This window comes from Helianthus annuus, chromosome 2 (genome assembly GCF_002127325.2).
Source record: "Helianthus annuus cultivar XRQ/B chromosome 2, HanXRQr2.0-SUNRISE, whole genome shotgun sequence".
In the NCBI taxonomy this organism is placed as follows: domain Eukaryota; kingdom Viridiplantae; phylum Streptophyta; class Magnoliopsida; order Asterales; family Asteraceae; genus Helianthus; species Helianthus annuus.
Genome location: NC_035434.2, coordinates 102,853,799 through 102,875,397, shown reverse-complemented (window position 1 = coordinate 102,875,397; position 21,599 = coordinate 102,853,799).

Sequence of the window (21,599 nt, the reverse complement as noted above, 5' to 3'; positions counted from 1 at the left end):
TGTTTTGGCTTTTATTCGATTTCAAACTCTATATCGCTTTCTGGAGAATTATACGCAAACTGGTGCGTAAGCGTATTCAGTTAAATGCGACAAATGCTCCGGAACATCAATTTATGCTTAACATACCTTAAATAACCTTTACATAACTTAGAAATAAGTTTTGAAGGCTTTGGTATGGCAAAATCTAGTTTATTCGCTTATAGGGACTAAAATTGACAATCTGCGAAAGTATGCCAATCTGAACTGTAACAAACATTCCGGAACATGATCATAAGTTAAACACACCTTAAATATCCTTTACATAGCTTAGAAATAGGCTTTGAGGGGTTTGGTGTGCTAAAATAAACTTTATGCTCATTCAGGGACTAAAAGTGTCAAAAAGTGCATAAGTTTGCACTTTCGCGCATATCTTACGTTCTGAATACTTCCGGACATCCAAAAATTTATGTAAGCATTAAAATATTATGTCTTAATGTTTGGCATGAGAAAAATCCATTCGTCGCGCAATTTGGATCGTTTTTCGCGCTTATGCGCATTCCGTCGTAATTAAGCGAACATCGCGATCGTACGACCAAACGAACCGACATCCGAGATATTTTTGAGCATGTTTTGAGTTCCCTATACTTTAACATCATTTTAGAGCCTTGAAATGAGGTTAACGGGGCTTAAACGTGCCAAAAATGGGCCAAAATGCATGTTTCTGAAGTGCAGGGACTAAAACTGCAATTTCTGAACTTTGACCCTTAGGCGGGGCGCGTAAGGATTCATGTAATCCTTACGCGGGGCGCGTCAGACTCCCAGTTCTGCAAAAATGTTTTTAACAGCTGGTTGCAGCTGTCTTGCACCTCCAAACCACTTGCAAATGGTTTTTATCAATACTAGGGGCTCCCATGGGTTATATTTTCAGTGGGTGTGAGTTGTATGGCCAAGATCGAAGCACGTTTATCGAGGAACGATCCTAACGGTCTTGGTTTTCCTATAAATACCCATCCACCCCCATTGCAAAACTCACTTGAATTCTGAGGTTGCTCTCTAAGTTGGGGTGCTTTGACACTTCATACCTGAGAGTACTCGGAATTCAATCTTGCGGGGACCCGTTGTAAGTATTCTTTCGTTCTTTTATTGCTTTTCGAGTCCGAAAGTCAAACTTTGTTTGACTTTCTGCATTGACCAGTTTATGGTCAATGCGAAGTTCGTTTGAACTTCATAACGTGAGCGTAATCACGATGGTTATAGTCCCTAGCGACTATACCTACTGATTACCACGTTATCTAGGCTTAGTGACGAGTCGTAGTTTCGGTCAAAATGCGTTTTCTTGCGCATTTTGTAAACAAACTACTCTAGGGTATTAAAACCGTTTGTTTTAATACCAAACCTGTTTTCTAACATTACTAAACATGTTCTAGCATGTTTAGCTCGTCGCTTTTAGTTTTTGTGCTTGTCTAGGGTCGTAAAGGTAAGCGATCTAAACAATCGCTTATGCTTACGAACCCGACCCATTTGGTTGATCTTTAGGATCCGACCAAACACATTAGGTGACCATAGTGTATAGGGAATAACCTTTCAAGGTTACGCCTTATGGTCACGCCGTATAAGTAGTTGTATGACAAGTGGTTCTTATGCTTTAGGTAAATTACCAAAATGCCCTTTTTACACTAAAATTCATTTTAAACTTATGTAACATAATTTTTGACACTTAACTGATTTAGCAACAATATTAAATGTGTTAAGGCATATCTTGCTTGTCATAGGGCTAGTTAGGCGTTTCAAGCGCGTTTTACACAAACGACGCGTTAAAGTAGCATAAGCTACCTAAGCGGGTCGTAACGGGTCAAAAGCACTTTGGTTAGGTTTCGTTTTAGTATGAAGGCTTTGTCAAACCATATTACATAAGTTCCCACACTTATTTGGTTTACGAACCCTCGTACTACCCGATCCTCCGATAGGTCCGTTTATTAATATAGATGCCTTTTTAGGTGCCGTTTGATTCCGTGATCTTCTAGCATTACTTGGTGGTTGTTCTACGACTTCTAAGCAAATCACGAGTGAGTACATAGACCCCTCTTTTACTGTTTTCCAAACATTTTGGGGTGAAACACATGTGCCTACTTGTTACTTTCATGCCTTCCTATCATATACTTACTATATACATTAGTACACTATTAGTACATGATTTCATTTCACCTCACTTGCTATGTATGTTCATTTAACATGCTAGCACATTGATTTACATAACTTTTCTGCTTTGTAAGTTACTTAGCATACTTAGCACATTGTTTTCACGTAACTGGTTTACATTTGGTATGACATTTGGTATGCATAACGGTTCTTTACTACATTCATTAACATTAGCTACGCCGCTCGGTAGTAAGTAATGGTACCATAGGACTTGACAAATCCCGTTCCCGACATCCTAGGTTGGTGTGGATGTAAGGAATGACTGAATCCGTGAACATTTTACTTTGATAACCTTTACTCTAAGGTTATCCTGCTGTCTCAAGGCTTGAATGTAATGCGTTAACTTACCACATAAATGTTTGTATCAATAAAACAAGTTTTCTACTTGGCAAAACATAACTTTTTGATTTATTCAAAATACTTTGTTTTGTTCCTTTTTACTTATGGTTAAGTATTCTCATTTTGTTACTTACCATACATAACTTTTGTTTACATATAACTACATAACTACATTTTGGGTTTTAAAACATTGACAATGGTTTAGACAAGAACATTTGATGATTGGTTTGAACATGAACTATATGCTTTGGTGGTTTGTTTAAGTGACTTAAGTAATGATATGTGTGTAGTATGCTACAAGCATGGTGGATACGCCGCTGGTACTTCCTATATATAAGTGCTTGTATTGTACTACATGTCATAGCGTTATTTAAATCATTTGGTTTGGACTTATATATATTTTTACACAAATAATGCATTTTTCACAAGACTTCGTTTTACAAAAACAGCTTGCTTTATACAACTTACTTTGCTTGGTTATTCTTTAACCATACATAATTCTTTTATTTATACATATCATCAAACTTTATCGCTTTCCAAATGATTTACAAAACAAAACATTTTACAAGGTTCATGACTAACTTTTATTAAACACTTTTCTTAAACTTATAAGTCATGAATCCTATTTTCACAAAACCTATGTTACTCACAGGCATTTTATGCTGACGTACCTATTTTCACATGTGTTTCAGGAGCAAATGCGTAGGATGATCGTGACACGCTAGGGTGGACTTGGGCCTTAGTGACATAAAACAGAACTAGACGTAGTTTAATTTCGTCATGTGCTCTTTATTTCTGTAGTTTTAAGACAATGTAACTTGTTGTTTCTTGTTTGAAACAATGTATTCCACCCCTGGGTGATGAATAAAATAATATTTTAATTACCTTGGTTGTGGAACAATAATTCTGTTACAACACTCCCCGATGTTTCCGCCACGATTTGATGTTTTACGTGGTCGGGGTGTGACAGAAGAGTTGGTATCAGAGCCAATGGTTATAGGGAATTAGGTTATTAGTAATGCATTGACCTAGAGTATAACCTTTCTAGGACCCCAACACAAGTTGTCTTGTGTTTACATTTTAAAACATGCACTTCACCTATCCTTAGGTGATCATCAAAACAAGAACCCAGATTTCTAAAAAGATTTTTGAAAAACAATCCTCTATTTTTCAAATGATTTATTTTATTATTTTGAACCCTTCCAGTTTAACTCATATTTGGCTTAGTGCCTTTCGAGTTTTCAAAATCCCGTCAAAGTTTGGGTCTAAATGATGTGAACACGTGCAAACTGGAAGAGTGAATGCCTGTACCCTGAGTTTTCTGTCTAAGGCTAGAGTGTTCGTACAAATCCACATAATCGGACCAGTCACTCTTACCTGGGAACTCTTGGGGTGAGTGTTCACTTATAGGCGAGCATGTCTTCGCTAAGCATTGTTTATGGACCCATTTACTTTGATTAGTCGCTGTGTGTCATTTGTTTGCTTTGTGATACGGACAAATGACCACCATCCTTGCTTTGTTGATTTTGTTTCATCTCGTTCTTTTCATCTAATCATCTCACTCGTTTCCTCTCGTGTTTTCCTCTTTCTAGCATGCCTCCTCGACACGAAAATCAGCTACCAAATGCCGAGCTGGCAGAAATCATCGCACAGCATATGGCTGCTGCGTTCCCGAATCTTATTGCTCAGCTTAACCAAGCCAACATCAATCAGAACGCTCCTTGTAACTTCAAGAGCTTCAATTCGGCTAAACCACTCAAGTTCAGTGGTACTGAGGGGGCAACTGGGCTCCTTCAATGGTTTGAGAGCATTGAGAATACTTTTCGTCATGTTCAGTGTCCTGATAATCGCAAGGTCGAGTTTGCTTCTAGTGTTTTTTAGAAGAGGGCGTTGACATGGTGGAACGGGGTTATGAGAGATCGGGGTGCTGAAGTCGCTTTAGCACAAACATGGGCTGAGTTAAGGACTCTCATGATGAGTGAGTTTTGTCCTCGTCATGAATTGCGAGCGCTGGAAAGGGAGTTTGATGATCTAAAGCAGTTTAGTGGTGAGCACCGGGCATATACTGACAGGTTCGAAGAGTTGAGCTTGTTATGCCCAACAATGGTTACCCCACTTGATAAAGCTATCGAGAGATACATCGATGGTCTACCTGACTCTGTGCAAGACATCGTTACTGGTAGTAAGCCTACCACTGTTCGTCAGGCAATCGAGCTATCTGCAACGTTGACTGAATCTCAGATTCGAAAGGGTAAGTTGCATCGGAAGGGTGACAAGAAGGGTAAGAAGCAGGATTCTGATAAGAAGGATAGCAAGAAAGGAAAGAACAAGAAGGGGAGTGATGCGGGTTCTTCGAGGGGTTCGAGGAAGCGGAAGGCTTCCCAGAACTATGCCGTTACTACTCAGGCTCAAGCTGCTCAAAATCAGCCTGCGCAACCTCCTGCCGAGAAACCGTACTTTGGCAATGCACCTCTGTGCAACAGGTGTAACGGACATCATCAACCACACCATCAATGCCGTCAATGCACCAACTGCGGAAGACCTGGTCATCTCGCTGCTACATGCCGCATTCCTGTCAATCAGAATCGGGCAGCTCAAAACCCGGCTCAACAAGTTGCCCAGCCTCTTGCTCAGCAACAAGGTCAAGCAGCACGACCTCACTTTCCCCCAGGCGCTTGTTACAACTGTGGGGATCTGACCCACTTCCGCAACCAGTGTCCAAGGTTGATAAATGCGAACCCAGTTCAAGCTCAGGCTCGTGGACGAGCTTTTAACATGAATGCTGTTGAGGCACAAGCCGACAACGAAGTGGTGAACGGTACGTTCTTTGTTAATAATCAACCTGCGTCAGTTCTTTTTGATTCAGGGGCCGATAAGAGTTTTGTGTCGTTATCTTTTGAGCCTTTGCTTCGTGTGTCTAGAACGAAACTAGGTAAGCCTTTAACTGTCGAAGTTGCGAATGGTGAACCCGTTGTTCTTAATTCTGTTCTTCGCAACTGTCAATTGAACCTTAGCAACCATCTCTTTCCTATTGACCTTACCCCTATGCATCTTGGAAGCTTCGACATTATTGTGGGTATGGATTGGTTAGCCAAGCATCGCGCAGAGGTAGTTTGCTTCGAGAAGATCGTTCGTGTACCGCTCCCGTCAGGTGAGATCCTTCAGGTTCGAGGTGAGAAACCTGTTAGTAGCCTCAAGCTTATGTCTTGTTTTCAAGCTCGGAAGTATCTGCGAAAGAACTATGTGGCCTTCTTGGCACATGTTACGGCAGATAAAGACCAAGGCAAGCCTATTCAAGATATCCCTGTTGTTCGGGATTATCAGGAGCTGTTTCCTGAAGAGTTGCCTGGTCTACCCCCAGCACGCCAAGTCGAGTTCCATATCGATCTCGTACCTGGTGCAAATCCTATTGCTAGAGCTCCGTATCGCCTTGCACCGTCTGAGATGCAAGAGCTATCTAAGCAGCTTCAGGAGCTTTCTGACAAAGGTTTTATCCGTCCTAGCTTTTCTCCTTAGGGTGCTCCCGTTCTTTTTGTCAAGAAGAAGGATGGATCCTTCAGAATGTGTATCGATTATCGTGAGCTGAATAAGCTTACCATCAAGAATCGATATCCCCTACCTCGCATTGATGATCTCTTTGACCAGTTACAGGGTGCTACTTGCTTTTCGAAGATTGATCTTCGTTCTGGGTATCATCAACTTCGTGTACATGAAGAGGATATTCCCAAAACAGCATTTCGCACTCGATATGGGCATTATGAGTTCACAGTCATGCCATTCGGTTTGACCAATGCTCCTGCCGTTTTCATGGACTTGATGAATAGGGTTTGCAAGCCTTATTTGGATAAGTTCATCATCGTTTTCATTGATGATATCTTAATTTATTCTAAGACGCGAGCTGATCACGAGCAACATCTTCGTCTTACTCTGGAACTCCTAAAGAAAGAGCAACTTTTTGCCAAATTCCCCAAGTGCGAATTTTGGCTTAAGGAAGTTCAATTTTTGGGTCATATTGTCAACGAACAAGGCATTCATGTAGATCCCTCCAAGAACAGTGCGATTAAGGATTGGGATACGCCAACTACTCCTACTGAGGTTCGTTCATTCCTTGGTCTTGCGGGTTATTACCGCCGCTTCATTGAAAACTTCTCGAAGATTGCGGTTCCTCTAACTGCTCTAACTCAGAAGAACAAACCCTTTGAATGGGGTTATAAGCAAGAAGAAGCGTTTCAGACCTTGAAGCAGAAGCTTTGCGATGCACCTATTTTAACTTTGCCTGAGGGCAATGATGATTTTGTCGTCTACTGCGATGCATCAAAATTGGGTCTTGGCTGTGTTCTGATGCAAAGGAACAAAGTCATAGCCTACGCATCTAGACAATTGAAGGTACATGAGAGAAACTACACCACTCATGATCTTGAGTTAGGTGCAGTTGTTTTCGCTCTCAAAATCTGGAGACATTATTTGTACGGTACAAAATGCGTGGTTTTCACTGACCACAAAAGTCTCCAGCACATCTTCAACCAGAAGGAACTCAACATGAGGCAAAGACGTTGGGTCGAACTCCTAAACGACTATGATTGCGAAATTCGCTACCATCCTGGTAAAGCGAATGTTGTGGCTGACGCATTAAGTCGAAAGGAACGTACTATGCTTCATTGTGTTCGTGATCAATCTGCTATCCAAGCTCGATCCGATATTCAAGCCCGCATTTCTCAGGCTCAGCATGCATGTGTTTCACAAGACTTGATGGGTAAGGAATTACCCTATCACATTAAGCCTGATCTTGTTCTGAAGGAAGATGGATCGTATTATTTCATGGATCGTTTGTGGGTCCCAAGCCAAGATGATCTTCGTGCTTTGCTTATGGATGAGGCCCATAAGTCTCGTTATTCTATCCATCCTGGCTCAGACAAGATGTATAAGGATCTTCGTACTCGGTATTGGTGGCCTGGTATGAAGAAAGACATTGCCTTATACGTTTCAAAATGCCTTACTTGTCTCAAGGTCAAGGCTGAACACCAACATCCTTATGGTCTTTTGGAGCAACCTGAGATCCCAGTTTGGAAATGGGAAAACATTGCTATGGATCTCATTAACAAACTTCCGCGCACTAAGAAAGGTCATGATGCCATCTGGGTAATTGTGGATCGCCTTACTAAATCAGCGCATTTCTTGCCAATCCGTGAGGATTTTTCTGCTGAAAAGTTGGCTAAAATCTATGTGGATGAAATTGTATCTCGACATGGTGTTCCTTTGAACATTATTTCTGATAGGGATGCTCGCTTTTCTTCTCGATTTTGGAGAACCATGCAATCCGCTATGGGGACCCAACTCAATCTGAGCACGGCCTATCATCCACAAACTGATGGCCAAACTGAAAGAACAATCCAGACTTTGGAGGATATGCTTAGAGCTTGTGTGATCGACTTCGGTGGTAGTTGGGATTCACATCTTCCATTGATTGAATTCTCCTACAACAACAATTATCACTCCAGCATCAACATGGCTCCTTTCGAGGCTCTCTATGGTCGAAAATGTCGTTCACAAGTCTGCTGGAATGAGATAGGTGAGGCTCAGATTACTGGACCTGACCTCATTCTGGAGACAACTAACAAGGTAAAGAAAGTTCGTGATAACTTACAGGCAGCTCGAAGCCGTCAAAAGAGTTACGCGGACCTAAAACGCAAGCCCTTGGATTTTCAAGTCGGTGATCGTGTATTACTTAAGGTCTCACCTTGGAAAGGTGTGATCCGATTCGGAAAGAAAGGAAACTTGCACCTAGATACGTTGGACCATTCCAGATCGTTGAAAGAATCGGTAAGGTAGCCTACAGACTTCAATTGCCTCCTGAACTTGGAAATGTTCATCCAACCTTCCACGTATCCAACCTCAAAAGGTGCTTAGCTGATGAGAACCTCCACATACCACTTGACGAAATTCGTGTTGATAAAACACTACATTTTGTTGAGAAACCTGTGGAAATTATGGATCGTGAAGTCAAATGGCTTAAACGCAAGCGCATTCCGTTGGTTAAAGTTCGCTGGGAATCTAAACGTGGACCTGAGTTTACTTGGGATCGTGAAGATCAAATGAAGGCGAAGTATCCACATCTATTCCCACGAGTTTCCTCTAAACGAATTTCGGGACGAAATTCCCACAAGTAGGGGAGACTGTGACATTTGTGCTAGTAGTCATTGTAAACTATTCGGTTATCAATGAAATAAAGTTATTTGATCCCAATGTTTGTTTATTTATGTTTAATGTTTTTCATGTTTTGGCTTTTATTCGATTTCAAACTCTATATCGCTTTCTGGAGAATTATACGCAAACTGGTGCGTAAGCGTATTCAGTTAAATGCGAAAAATGCTCCGGAACATCAATTTATGCTTAACATACCTTAAATAACCTTTACATAACTTAGAAATAAGTTTTGAAGGCTTTGGTATGGCAAAATCTAGTTTATTCGCTTATAGGGACTAAAATTGACAATCTGCGAAAGTATGCCAATCTGAACTGTAACGAACATTCCGGAACATGATCATAAGTTAAACACACCTTAAATATCCTTTACATAGCTTAGAAATAGGCTTTGAGGGGTTTGGTGTGCTAAAATAAACTTTATGCTCATTCAGGGACTAAAAGTGTCAAAAAGTGCATAAGTTTGCACTTTCGCGCATATCTTACGTTCTGAATACTTCCGGACATCCAAAAATTTATGTAAGCATTAAAATATTATGTCTTAATGTTTGGCATGAGAAAAATCCATTCGTCGCGCAATTTGGATCGTTTTTCGTGCTTATGCGCATTCCGTCGTAATTAAGCGAACATCGCGATCGTACGACCAAACGAACCGACATCCGAGATATTTTTGAGCATGTTTTGAGTTCCCTATACTTTAACATCATTTTAGAGCCTTGAAATGAGGTTAACGGGGCTTAAACGTGCCAAAAATGGGCCAAAATGCATGTTTCTGAAGTGCAGGGACTAAAACTGCAATTTCTGAACTTTGACCCTTAGGCGGGGCGCGTAAGGATTCATGTAATCCTTACGCGGGGCGAGTCAGACTCCCAGTTCTGCAAAAATGTTTTTAACAGCTGGTTGCAGCTGTCTTGCACCTCCAAACCACTTGCAAATGGTTTTTATCAATACTAGGGGCTCCCATGGGTTATATTTTCAGTGGGTGTGAGTTGTATGGCCAAGATCGAAGCACGTTTATCGAGGAACGATCCTAACGGTCTTGGTTTTCCTATAAATGCCTATCCACCCCCATTGCAAAACTCACTTGATTTCTGAGGTTGCTCTCTAAGTTGGGGTGCTTTGACACTTCATACCTGAGAGTACTCGGAATTCAATCTTGCGGGGACCCGTTGTAAGTATTCTTTCGTTCTTTTATTGCTTTTCGAGTCCGAAAGTCAAACTTTGTTTGACTTTCTGCATTGACCAGTTTATGGTCAATGCGAAGTTCGTTTGAACTTCATAACGTGAGCGTAATCACGATGCTTATAGTCCCTAGCGACTATACCTACTGATTACCACGTTATCTAGGCTTAGTGACGAGTCGTAGTTTCGGTCAAAATGCGTTTTCTAGCGCATTTTGTAACCAAACTACTCTAGGGTATTAAAACCGTTTGTTTTAATACCAAACCTGTTTTCTAACATTACTAAACATGTTCTAGCATGTTTAGCTCGTCGCTTTTAGTTTTTGTGCTTGTCTAGGGTCGTAAAGGTAAGCGATCTAAACAATCGCTTATGCTTACGAACCCGACCCATTTGGTCGATCTTTAGGATCCGACCAAACACATTAGGTGACCATAGTGTATAGGGAATAACCTTTCAAGGTTACGCCTTATGGTCACGCCGTATAAGTAGTTGTATGACAAGTGGTTCTTATGCTTTAGGTAAATTACCAAAATGCCCTTTTTACACGAAAATTCATTTTAAACTTATGTAACATAATTTTTGACACCTAAACTGATTTAGCAACAATATTAAATGTGTTAAGGCATATCTTGCTTATCATAGGGCTAGTTAGGCGTTTCAAGCGCGTTTTACGCAAACGACGCGTTAAAGTAGCATAAGCTACCTAAGCGGGTCGTAACGGGTCAAAAGCACTTAGGTTAGGTTTCGTTTTAGTATGAAGGCTTTGTCAAACCATATTACATAAGTTCCCACACTTATTTGGTTTACGAACCCTCGTACTACCCGATCCTCCGATAGGTCCGTTTATTAATATAGATGCCTTTATAGGTGCCGTTTGATTCCGTGATCTTCTAGCATTGCTTGGTGGTTGTTCTACGACTTCTAAGCAAATCACGAGTGAGTACATAGACCCCTCTATTACTGTTTTCCAAACGTTTTGGGGTGAAACACATGTGCCTACTTGTTACTTTCATGCCTTCCTATCATATACTTACTATATACATTAGTACACTACTAGTACATGATTTCATTTCACCTCACTTGCTATGTATGTTCATTTAACATGCTAGCACATTGATTTACATAACTTTTCTGCTTTGTAAGTTACTTAGCATACTTAGCACATTGTTTTCACGTAACTGGTTTACATTTGGTATGACATTTGGTATGCATAACGGTTCTTTACTACATTCATTAACATTAGCTACGCCGCTCGGTAGTAAGTAATGGTACCATAGGACTTGACAAATCCCGTTCCCGACATCCTGGGTTGGTGTGGATGTAAGGAATGACTGAATCCGTGAACATTTTACTTTGATAACCTTTACTCTAAGGTTATCCTGCTGTCTCAAGGCTTGAATGTAATGCGTTAACTTACCACATAAATGTTTGTATCAATAAAACAAGTTTTCTACTTGGCAAAACATAACTTTTTGATTTATTCAAAATACTTTGTTTTGTTCCTTTTTACTTATGGTTAAGTATTCTCATTTTGTTACTTACCATACATAACTTTTGTTTACATATAACTACATAACTACATTTTGGGTTTTAAAACATTGACAATGGTTTAGACAAGAACATTTGATGATTGGTTTGAACATGAACTATATGCTTTGATGGTTTGTTTAAGTGACTTAAGTAATGATATGTGTGTAGTATGCTACAAGCATGGTGGATACGCCGCTGGTACTTCCTATATATAAGTGCTTGTATTGTACTACATGTCATAGCGTTATTTAAATCATTTGGTTTGGACTTATATATATTTTTACACAAATAATGCATTTTTCACAAGACTTCGTTTTACAAAAACAGCTTGCTTTATACAACTTACTTTGCTTGGTTATTCTTTAACCATACATAATTCTTTTATTTATACATATCATCAAACTTTATCGCTTTCCAAATGATTTACAAAACAAAACATTTTACAAGGTTCATGACTAACTTTTATTAAACACTTTTCTTAAACTTATAAGTCATGAATCCTATTTTCACAAAACCTATGTTACTCACAGGCATTTTATGCTGACGTACCTATTTTCACATGTGTTTCAGGAGCAAATGCGTAGGATGATCGTGACACGCTAGGGTGGACTTGGGCCTTAAAGACATAAAACAGAACTAGACGTAGTTTAATTTCGTCATGTGCTCTTTATTTCTGTAGTTTTAAGACAATGTAACTTGTTGGTTCTTGTTTGAAACAATGTATTCCACCCCTGGGTGATGAATAAAATAATATTTTAATTACCTTGGTTGTGGAACAATAATTCTGTTACAACACTCCCCGATGTTTCCGCCACGATTTGATGTTTTACGTGGTCGGGGTGTGACATCTAGTAATGTTTTTGTCATGTTTTGGCACTTTATTAGTTGGCTAAATGCTGAATTTTTATTTAAAGTGCTGAATTTTGTATATAAAGTACGTTTTAGGCACATCCGGTCACTATAACTATCACTTAGTGACGCAGTTCTACAACCCTCTTATCCCTACACTCTCTACTAGTGTAGTAAACTATCTCTGGCTCATACAGGCCTTAGAGGCAGTGCCTGCCTAGTGCTGTCTATATTAGCAAGTTAAATGGGTTATCCGTTCATTGTGCTACTGTGCTTTTGTGCATCAAGGTTGTCACTAAAGTTCTGTATGTAAATAATGGAGTGAAAGCAAATAAAGTATGATGCAAGTATGTTCATGTATAAGTATTCAGGTAGCAGTTTATCCATAATTTCAAGCAAGCACAGTAATTAAGCAGTAATTAAATATTAATTAAGTCGTACGGATACCTGATTTGGTGAGTGGGAAATAAGTGGGGGTATTTCTCTTTCATTCGGTCCTCACGCTCCCAGGTGTATTCAGGACCATGTCTTGCGTTCCAACGGACTTTGACGAGCTTGACACTGCTCCGGCGGGTTTTGTTTACCTTCCAATCCGTAACCTCAACCGGTTCTTCCACAAAATGGAGCGTGTCGTCAACATGAATCTCGTCTGTGGGAATGACAACAGTATCTTGTGTTGGACTCTTCTTCAAGTTTGATACATGAAATGTATCGTGAACACCATTCAGTTCGGCAGGTAAATCCAACTTGTACGCTACTAACCCAATTCTTTCCAAAATTCTGAACGGACCAATATATCGCGGATTCAACTTTCCACGCTTTCCGAAGCGTGCCACACCCTTCCAGGGTGATACTTTCAATAAAACCATATCACCTACCTCAAACTCTAGAGGTTTCCTTCTTCGATCCGCGTAACATTTCTGACGATCACGGGCCGCCTTGATGCGATCTCGGATCTGTGCGATCTTATCTGTGGTTTCCTGGACCACATCAGGACCAACCGCTTGTCTATCACCTGCATCAGACCAACAAAGCGGTGATCTGCACTTGCGGCCATATAGAGCTTCAAATGGCGCGGCACCAATACTGGTGTGGTAGCTGTTGTTGTATGAAAATTCGACCAATGGCAAATGCTTATCCCAGCTACCGCCCAAATCCATAACACACGCTCTCAGTATATCTTCCAATGTGTGTATCGTTCGTTCGCTTTGTCCGTCGGTCTGTGGGTGAAATGCAGTGCTCAGATGCAATTGCGAGCCAAAAGATTCTTGGAAGGATTGCCAAATCCTTGATACGAACCTTCCGTCTATATCAGAGATGATCGAGAGAGGTACTCCATGGCGCGTAACGATTTCTCTCATGTAAATTTCAGCGAACTTGCTCGTATTATCCTTCTCCCTGATAGGTAAGAAGTGCGCAGACTTCATTAATCGGTCCACTATTACCCAAATAGTGTCATAACCTCTTGGTATTCTTGGCAACTTTGTAATAAAATCCATGGAGATTTGTTCCCATTTCCACTTGGGAATCTCAGGTTGTTGCAGAAGTCCTGAAGGCTTCTGGTATTCCGCTTTCACTTTAGCGCACATTAAACATTTGCTCACATAAACAGCAACATCGCCTTTCATCCTAGGCCACCAATAATAATCTTTAAGATCTTGGTACATCTTATCCGCTCCTGGATGGATAGAGTACCGTTATTTGTATGCCTCATCAAAAATAACTTTCCTCAAACCTCCAAACAGAGGAACCCAAATCCTTTTCATGAAACATAACGTTTCTTCCTCGTTTGGCACCAATTGCTTCTCCATCCCACGGAGATATTCTTCTTCAAGGTTTCTTTCCTTAAGAGCTTCTTTCTGCGCGGCACGAATGCGCAAGGAAAGGTCGGTTTGGATAATCATCTGTAAAGCCCTAACCCTTATGGGCTTGATCCTTTCTTTTCGACTTAGGGCATCGGCGACCACATTCGCCTTCCCTGGATGATACTTTATCTCGCAGTCGTAATCGTTCAACAAATCAACCCATCATCTCTGTCTCATATTCAACTCCTTCTGGTCGAATATGTGTTGTAGGCTCTTATGATCTGTGAAGATTGTACACTTCGTACCATATAGGTAGTGTCTCCAGATCTTTAATGCAAATGTCACTTCGCCTAGTTCCAAATCATGCGTGGTATAATTATTTTCGTGTACCTTCAGTTGACGCGATGCGTAAGCTATAACCTTTTGGCGTTGCATCAACACGCAACCCAATCCTTGACGCGAGGCGTCACAGTATACCACGAAATCCTCGGTACCTTCTGGTAGTGCTAAGATTGGCGCATTGCAGAGCTTATCTTTCAATAGCTGGAACGCTTCTTCCTGTTTGATTCCCCAATCAAACTTCTTATCTTTTTGTGTGAGGAGCGTCAATGGTTGAGCCATCTTTGAAAAATCCTCAATGAATCTTCGATAGTAGCCAGCCAAACCCAAGAATTGTCGAATCTCGGTTGGCGTCTTTGGCGTCTCCCAATTCTTGATCGCTTCGATCTTGGTGGGATCCACATGAATTCCATCTCCATTTACTACATGTCCAAGGAATTGGACTTCACGTAGCCAAAACTCGCACTTAGAGAATTTGGCATACAACTGTTCTTTCTTCAGCAGCTCCAAAATAGCTCTTAGATGCTGTTCGTGCTCAGCCTTTGTCTTTGAGTAAATCAAAATGTCGTCGATAAATACAATCACGAACTTATCCAAATACGGCTTGCAAACTCTGTTCATTAGATCCATGAAAACTGCAGGCGCATTTGTCAACACAAACGGCATAACTAGGAACTCGTAGTGTCCATAACGAGTTCTGAAGGCTGTCTTCGGGATACTTTCCTCTTGTATCCTTAACTGATGGTATCCAGATCGCAAATCGATCTTTGAATAAAAGCTTGAACCTTGCAGCTGATCGAATAAATCATCAATTCTTGGCAGGGGATACCTATTCTTGATCGTCAACTTATTCAACTCCCGGTAGTCGATACACATTCGAAAACTACCGTCCTTCTTCTTTACAAACAGGACCGGAGCTCCCCAAGGCGAGAAGCTTGGTCTGATAAATCCCTTGTCTAACAACTCCTGAAGTTGTGTCGACAGTTCTTGCATCTCAGATAGGGCAAGTCGATATGGTGCCTTAGCCACAGGCGTAGCGCCTGGAACTAAGTCGATGCGGAACTCCACTTGCCTCTGAGGTGGCAATCCAGGCAAGTCCTCTGGGAAGACTTCTTGATATTCCCTCACGACAGGGATGTCTTCGATTTTCGGCTTAGCAGCTTTCTTGTCCACGCTGTGTGCCAGGAAAGCAGCACATCCCTTTTGTAAACACTTTCGCGCTTTCAGGCAGCTGATAAATCTTAAAGGCGTATCTCGCTTTTCTCCATGAACCACAATTGTTTCACCATCTTCGGTTGGAATACGAACGACCTTTTCGTGACAAACAATTTCTGCCTTGTTGCCTGATAACCAATCCATTCCTACCACCACGTCGAAACTTCCCAACTGGACTGGTAGTAGATCCAAAGCAAACTCATGCTCTCCCAACTCGATTACACAACCTCTGATCACTTCATTAGCTTCTACTAGCTTTCCATTAGCCAATTCGATTGAGTAGGGAATATCTAACTTACTAGCGAGTAACCCAAGCATATTCTTAAACTCTAACGATACGAAGCTATAACCGGCACCAGTATCAAATAAAACGGATGCAAAGCATTGGTTTACAGGGAACGTACCAGTAACGATATTGGGATCCTGGCGCGCTTCCCTTGCTTCGATATTAAACACTTTTCCACGGGCTTGGTTTAATTCTGGGCAGTTCCTCTTATAGTGCCCAATGTCACCACAGTTAAAACATCCTGGTCTTTGCCCGTTTCCTCCTCCATTTCCAGCTTGATTATTGTTGTTTCGGTTCGCATTACCAATACCAACTTGATTTGCGTTGTTGCCACGATTCCCATTTCCTCCATTGTTTCCTTGTGGGCGATTCCCAATACCACCACGACTATTGTTTCTATTTCCAAATCCTCCTTGGCCTCCCCGGCCCACATTAGCCCAACAAGAATCCTTCGAGTGACCAGTTTTCCCACATGCTTCACATACTTTTAAACCACATCGGCCTGAGTGGTGACGCTGGCAGGTGTTGCACTTGGGATGGGTACCCATATATCCCTTTCCTTTCCTTCCAGTACCAGCTGTAACTTGAGCTGGCGTGCTTGACTCTCCTTTCTTAACAACCCCACTGGTGCCTTGTTTGAAGTTCGAGAACTTTCATTTCTTACCCCCAGAGACTCGACGTGAGTCTCCTTCTTCTTTGGCTCATCATCAGAAAACTTGTTTAGGCGTATAGCCTCCTCTGTGAGAGCCACGCTCAGATCAATTGCCTCAGTGATTGTTACCGGCTTTGAAGAAGTCACCATACTTATGATTTGAGGAGCTAAACCCCAAATGAAACGCTCAATCTGCTTGAATTCTGGCGTCACCATATAAGGTACCACATGAGATAAGTCATGAAACCTTTGAACATACTCTGCGATTTTTGGACCTTCCATCTTCAGGTGCCAAAATTCAGTTTCCAACTTCTGAATTTCTGCACGAGAGCAATACTTTCAGCGCATGAGCTCCTTCAGCTCGTTCCATGTCATTGCGTATGCAGCGGCTTCACCAAGTGTTTGGACTTGTAAATTCCACCAGGACAGGGCTCCGTCCAAGAATAGTCCCGAAATGTAGGTAACTTGCTGGTCTGGAGCACACTTGCTCATGCGGAGAACTGAGTCCGTCTTCTCGGCCCAACGAACAAAAGCGACAGCACCTCCGGTGCCATCAAAGTTGATAGGTTTGCAGTCTAGGAACTGCTTGTAGGTGCACCCTGCACATACGTTACAACATATGAATGTCATTAGCAACCTTGCTAGAGATATCCAATTGTATCATGGTATGTCTCAATGACTTAGTATTACCATGAGGTGGATTGTTGTTGCCAGTATTGCCAGAATTACTTCCACTAGTTCCTCCTTGAGAGGCGGCGTACTGTGCGATGGCAGCAGCGATGACTTGCTGAAGCTTTGCCTCATTGGTAGGCATTTGCGTTTGACGTCTCGGCGGCATCTTCTAAACGATGTGTTCACGTGGGTCAGGCCATAGTAAAGCGTACGTATATAATGATAGTAATAGTACATAACATATCATGTTATAAATAGACCAATCACATAACATCGCATGTTACAATTATATCAATCACACAACATCCCATGTTATAAAACATAAAAAATCAATCAAACATCATATATGATGAGAATACTGCGATTGCATTGCCATAAATCGAGACCACATGGTAAAGTGTACAAGTATATAACTGTAACATACAACATCAACGACTAAAGGCTACATCACCCTAGTCGAAAAATATATCAAATCAGTGTCAATACATCCATATACATATCAACAAAAGTCAGGATCAGAATGTAGTCTCCAAAAAGCTGTGCAGTCAGAGCAATCGCCGTCTTCTCACCAAAGTCCACCCGTGCTGTACTAAATAGCCCTACACTGATGGCGGTGGAGGAGGGGTTAAATAGGAATAGAACAAACGACGCAAATGGAGCCAATCCTCCTCCATGGCTCGCTGGGAACGCAACCAGGAAGCCATCTGCTGCTCCAGTGCCCAAAGACATGCAGCAGAGTCTGGTGACAACGGTCGAGGGGGCTGCGAAATAGCAGGGTGGGTCTGGCCCTGACACTAGCATGGCGGTGGCGGTGCTCTCTCGAGCTCTTGTATACGCCGCGTGAGTGCCTCCTGTTGGACAACAAATGACATAAGAATGTCCTCAATAGAATACCCCATATGAAAAGGATGGTAGGGGTCGGATGGTGGCACAGAAAATGGTGGAACAGGGGGAATAGCAGAAGAAAACTGTGGTATAACTGGGACAAATGTCGGCACGTGGCCGAAGGGATGAGTCGAGGAACCCTCCCCAGGTCGTCCTGGAGGTGTGTACTGAGCGAACGAAAAAGGGAAATCCATGTGACGTGCATCAGTGGTATCTGGGGGAAAAGATGGGAGCTCATCATCAGCATCAATCCACCCATTCTGGGTGTGCGCATAACGGGGATCAATATGAGTAGCAAAGAGGGCATGGTCGGGCTCCAAAGGAACAGGGTCAGGAAGAGGAGCGACAACAAAAGGCTCAGCGGGTACATCAGCGATGAGAGGGGCATCAACCTGAGCAGCAGCAACAACATGATCACCGTCCAATAGTGGAGCATCAACTGGGTGATCATCAACGGGTAGATCAGCAATCACAGGGTCAACAATGGGTACGCCAGCATGAATAAGGTCATGCTCAAACACAGGGTCAGGAGCAGCTACCGGCTCGGGGGCCATGGCAGGCTCTGGGTCATCGAACTCCATCTCAAAATCTGCGTGGTCAGCAAACGCAGGGTCAGCAGGGTCAACTGGGGCAATCGGGTCCCCCATAGGCTGATCCAGGTGTATAAATTCAATGTCCTGGTCCGGATCAAACCCAGGTGGAAAGACAGGGTCGGAATCCTCATCAAGGTCGTGATCAAAGGCGTAGCTCGGGGCAGGGGCAGCAGATGATGCTCTATCGGGATCTGAGGCATGAGAATAGTGCTGCGCACCCTGAGTGTGCGACGGTGCAGAGGCCACAGACTCGAAAGAGTCTGGGATGGGTGAATGAGCAGGTGACTCCTTAGTAGGAGCATCTGCGAGCAGCAAAAGACCGCCGTCGGCTATAAGGGCCTCGCCCTCAATATCATCCTCTAGGGGCTAGTCATCAAACAAATCGACGTCGTCATCAGCGTCGGCGTCGAGGAGCATATCAAGAACAGGATAACCGGCAAGAGGTATAGGGGCAGGGATCTCCACGAGCGGCAAATCCCCGGCAAAAGGGCCATCAGCGGGCTCGGCGACAACATCGGGTAGCGCGAAGGGCTGAAAATCATCCTCATCCGTGCTGGTAACATCTGAAGTGTGTACCTCATGCTCCGATGACTCTCGGTCGTCTGAGACGATGGGCATAGGGCCCGTAGTGTCCGACTTACCAGTGCCTGATGAATCCATGGTGTCTGTAATACAAACACAAATATGCACAAATAATCAATCATATAGTCAGATAAGCACATTAGTCCAATAAGCAATCAGATAATTCTCCTAGTCCCACTAGCCTCCCAGCCTCCCAGACTGCTCTTCCTAGTCCCACTAGCCAATTCTCCCAGCCTCTCAGACTGACTCCCTAGTCCCACTAGACAACTACCTCGGCCTCCCAGACCGAGCCTCGGCCTCCCAGACCGAGCCTCAGCCTCCCAGACTGAGCCTATAACTAATAAAGAAAATGTGCTCAACATTTGTTTGTAAAAATGTTTTGGATCTGGACTTAAGTGGTATGCAGTGTAAAAATGTTTTCGTGAAAGATCTAGTGATCATAGTCTAGACTCGAGAAGGAATGCTAGTTCGCTATGATCAGCGCTCTGATACCAAGCTGTCACACCCTGGCTTTGCGGAAGCGTGGTTAATTTGGTGTGACTTCTTAATACCATAGCTTAATCATAACAAAGCTATTTGAAAATAAAACCATGCAAGATTATCCATTGAATTAAGTTTTACAACATAAGTAACACAACATTGTCTTAACATAAGTAACACAACATAAGTTTTACAACTCATGCAACGGACACTACAACCTGATAACATAAAAACATTGTTTGAAAGACACAACACCAACTTGAAATAAACGCAGTTTAAGAACTGTGACTCGTCCAGGAAAAAGTCACATCCATTAAACTTGGATGACCTCATAACTCTTATGCAGCGGGAAAACGTAGCATACCACCCCAGATCTTTAGTTCCCTGAAATACATGTAAGTTGGAAAAATCAACAAAAATTGTTGAGCGAGTTCATGTGTAAGTGAGTAATAAAACCTTTGTATGTATAAAATCCTGGTATGTAGCAACTAAGGAAAAAGAGATCACCAATGGTTTGCAAGGCCATTGATATGTGTGAAGTGCAAGTAGGAAGACTCAAACCTAGCGGATTTTGCGTTGGGTACAAAGTCAACCCGAGGTCCGTTACGCTGGGCCTGGGGCTGGGCTCGCTACACCCAGATAGATCTAACGCTACTGTCCCTCGGTCCTACAATGAGGATTAATGGCCTCAAGTTGCGCCTACCCACTCACATGTATAAAGTACTCGTATATATAGTAACATGTATTTCACCCCTGCAGTTTAGAAAACTGAAAACAGTTAAGAGAAAAGGGGGACATAAACTCACAGTGGTGCGTCTCTAACAAGAAAATCTCCTGGTCAATCTGCTGTGCGACAACCTACACGTACTAACTTCTATTAGACGGACGGCCGTGCCTTAGCTTAAGGTTTAATGTCTTTGGGAAATAGTTAGACAACTATTTCATGTTTACACTTTGCAAATATTTGGTAAATATTTTCCTTCCCAAGGATGGGGGTTTTAATACATGTGCGTTTGTAAATTTTCGAGATATATTATTAAGTCTCACTTAAAAATATATGTTAATCCCTTCTCCAAAAATATAAATATTTTTCCCAAAATAATACCTTTGTCAAAATATGCGTTCACTAGTATTTTTCCGAAAATGCGTAAGTTACGTTTAAAGATCGGGTGGTATTAATAATACCGTTGTAACTTAATATTTATTGTGAAGGCATTCGTCTTATTTTGGAATCATTAACATTCGGTAATATTATTTTTACCCTAAAAATAATATTTACGTAGTTCACAAAATAACCATAAAAATCTCACAAGTGTTGTTATGAAAAATATATATATATTTATCAAGTTTTATTTTGTGAAAATCCCACCTCCGACACTTAGAAATGTTGTTAATAAAATCGTGGCGAAATTTACATTTTTGAAAACAAGTTAGAAATATATTTATAACACTTGTGGTGAAAATATTTCCAAGTGTTAGGTTTTTGGAAAAATTTCGCCAGAGTTTCCCCTGTAACTGGAGGTGGCCACGCTTTCAAGCGTATCATTTTCTTTTAAAATTTCAAACAACAATTTTCTCAATCAACAATAAACAATATTTCAATCATCAAACTAGTCAAAATAGATATAAATCGCAAAAATACATGAACTTGTGGTTTATCTAAAATAGGTAGTAACATTCCATTACTTTTAGTGGATCTTTGTATAAATCAACTCGGTTTCTTTTGAGTCTCGTCTTTAAAGAAAACAAATTTTCACAACTTCTTGTCAAAAATTTACAAAAATAGTTCTTTTGTCAAAACTTTGTGTTAC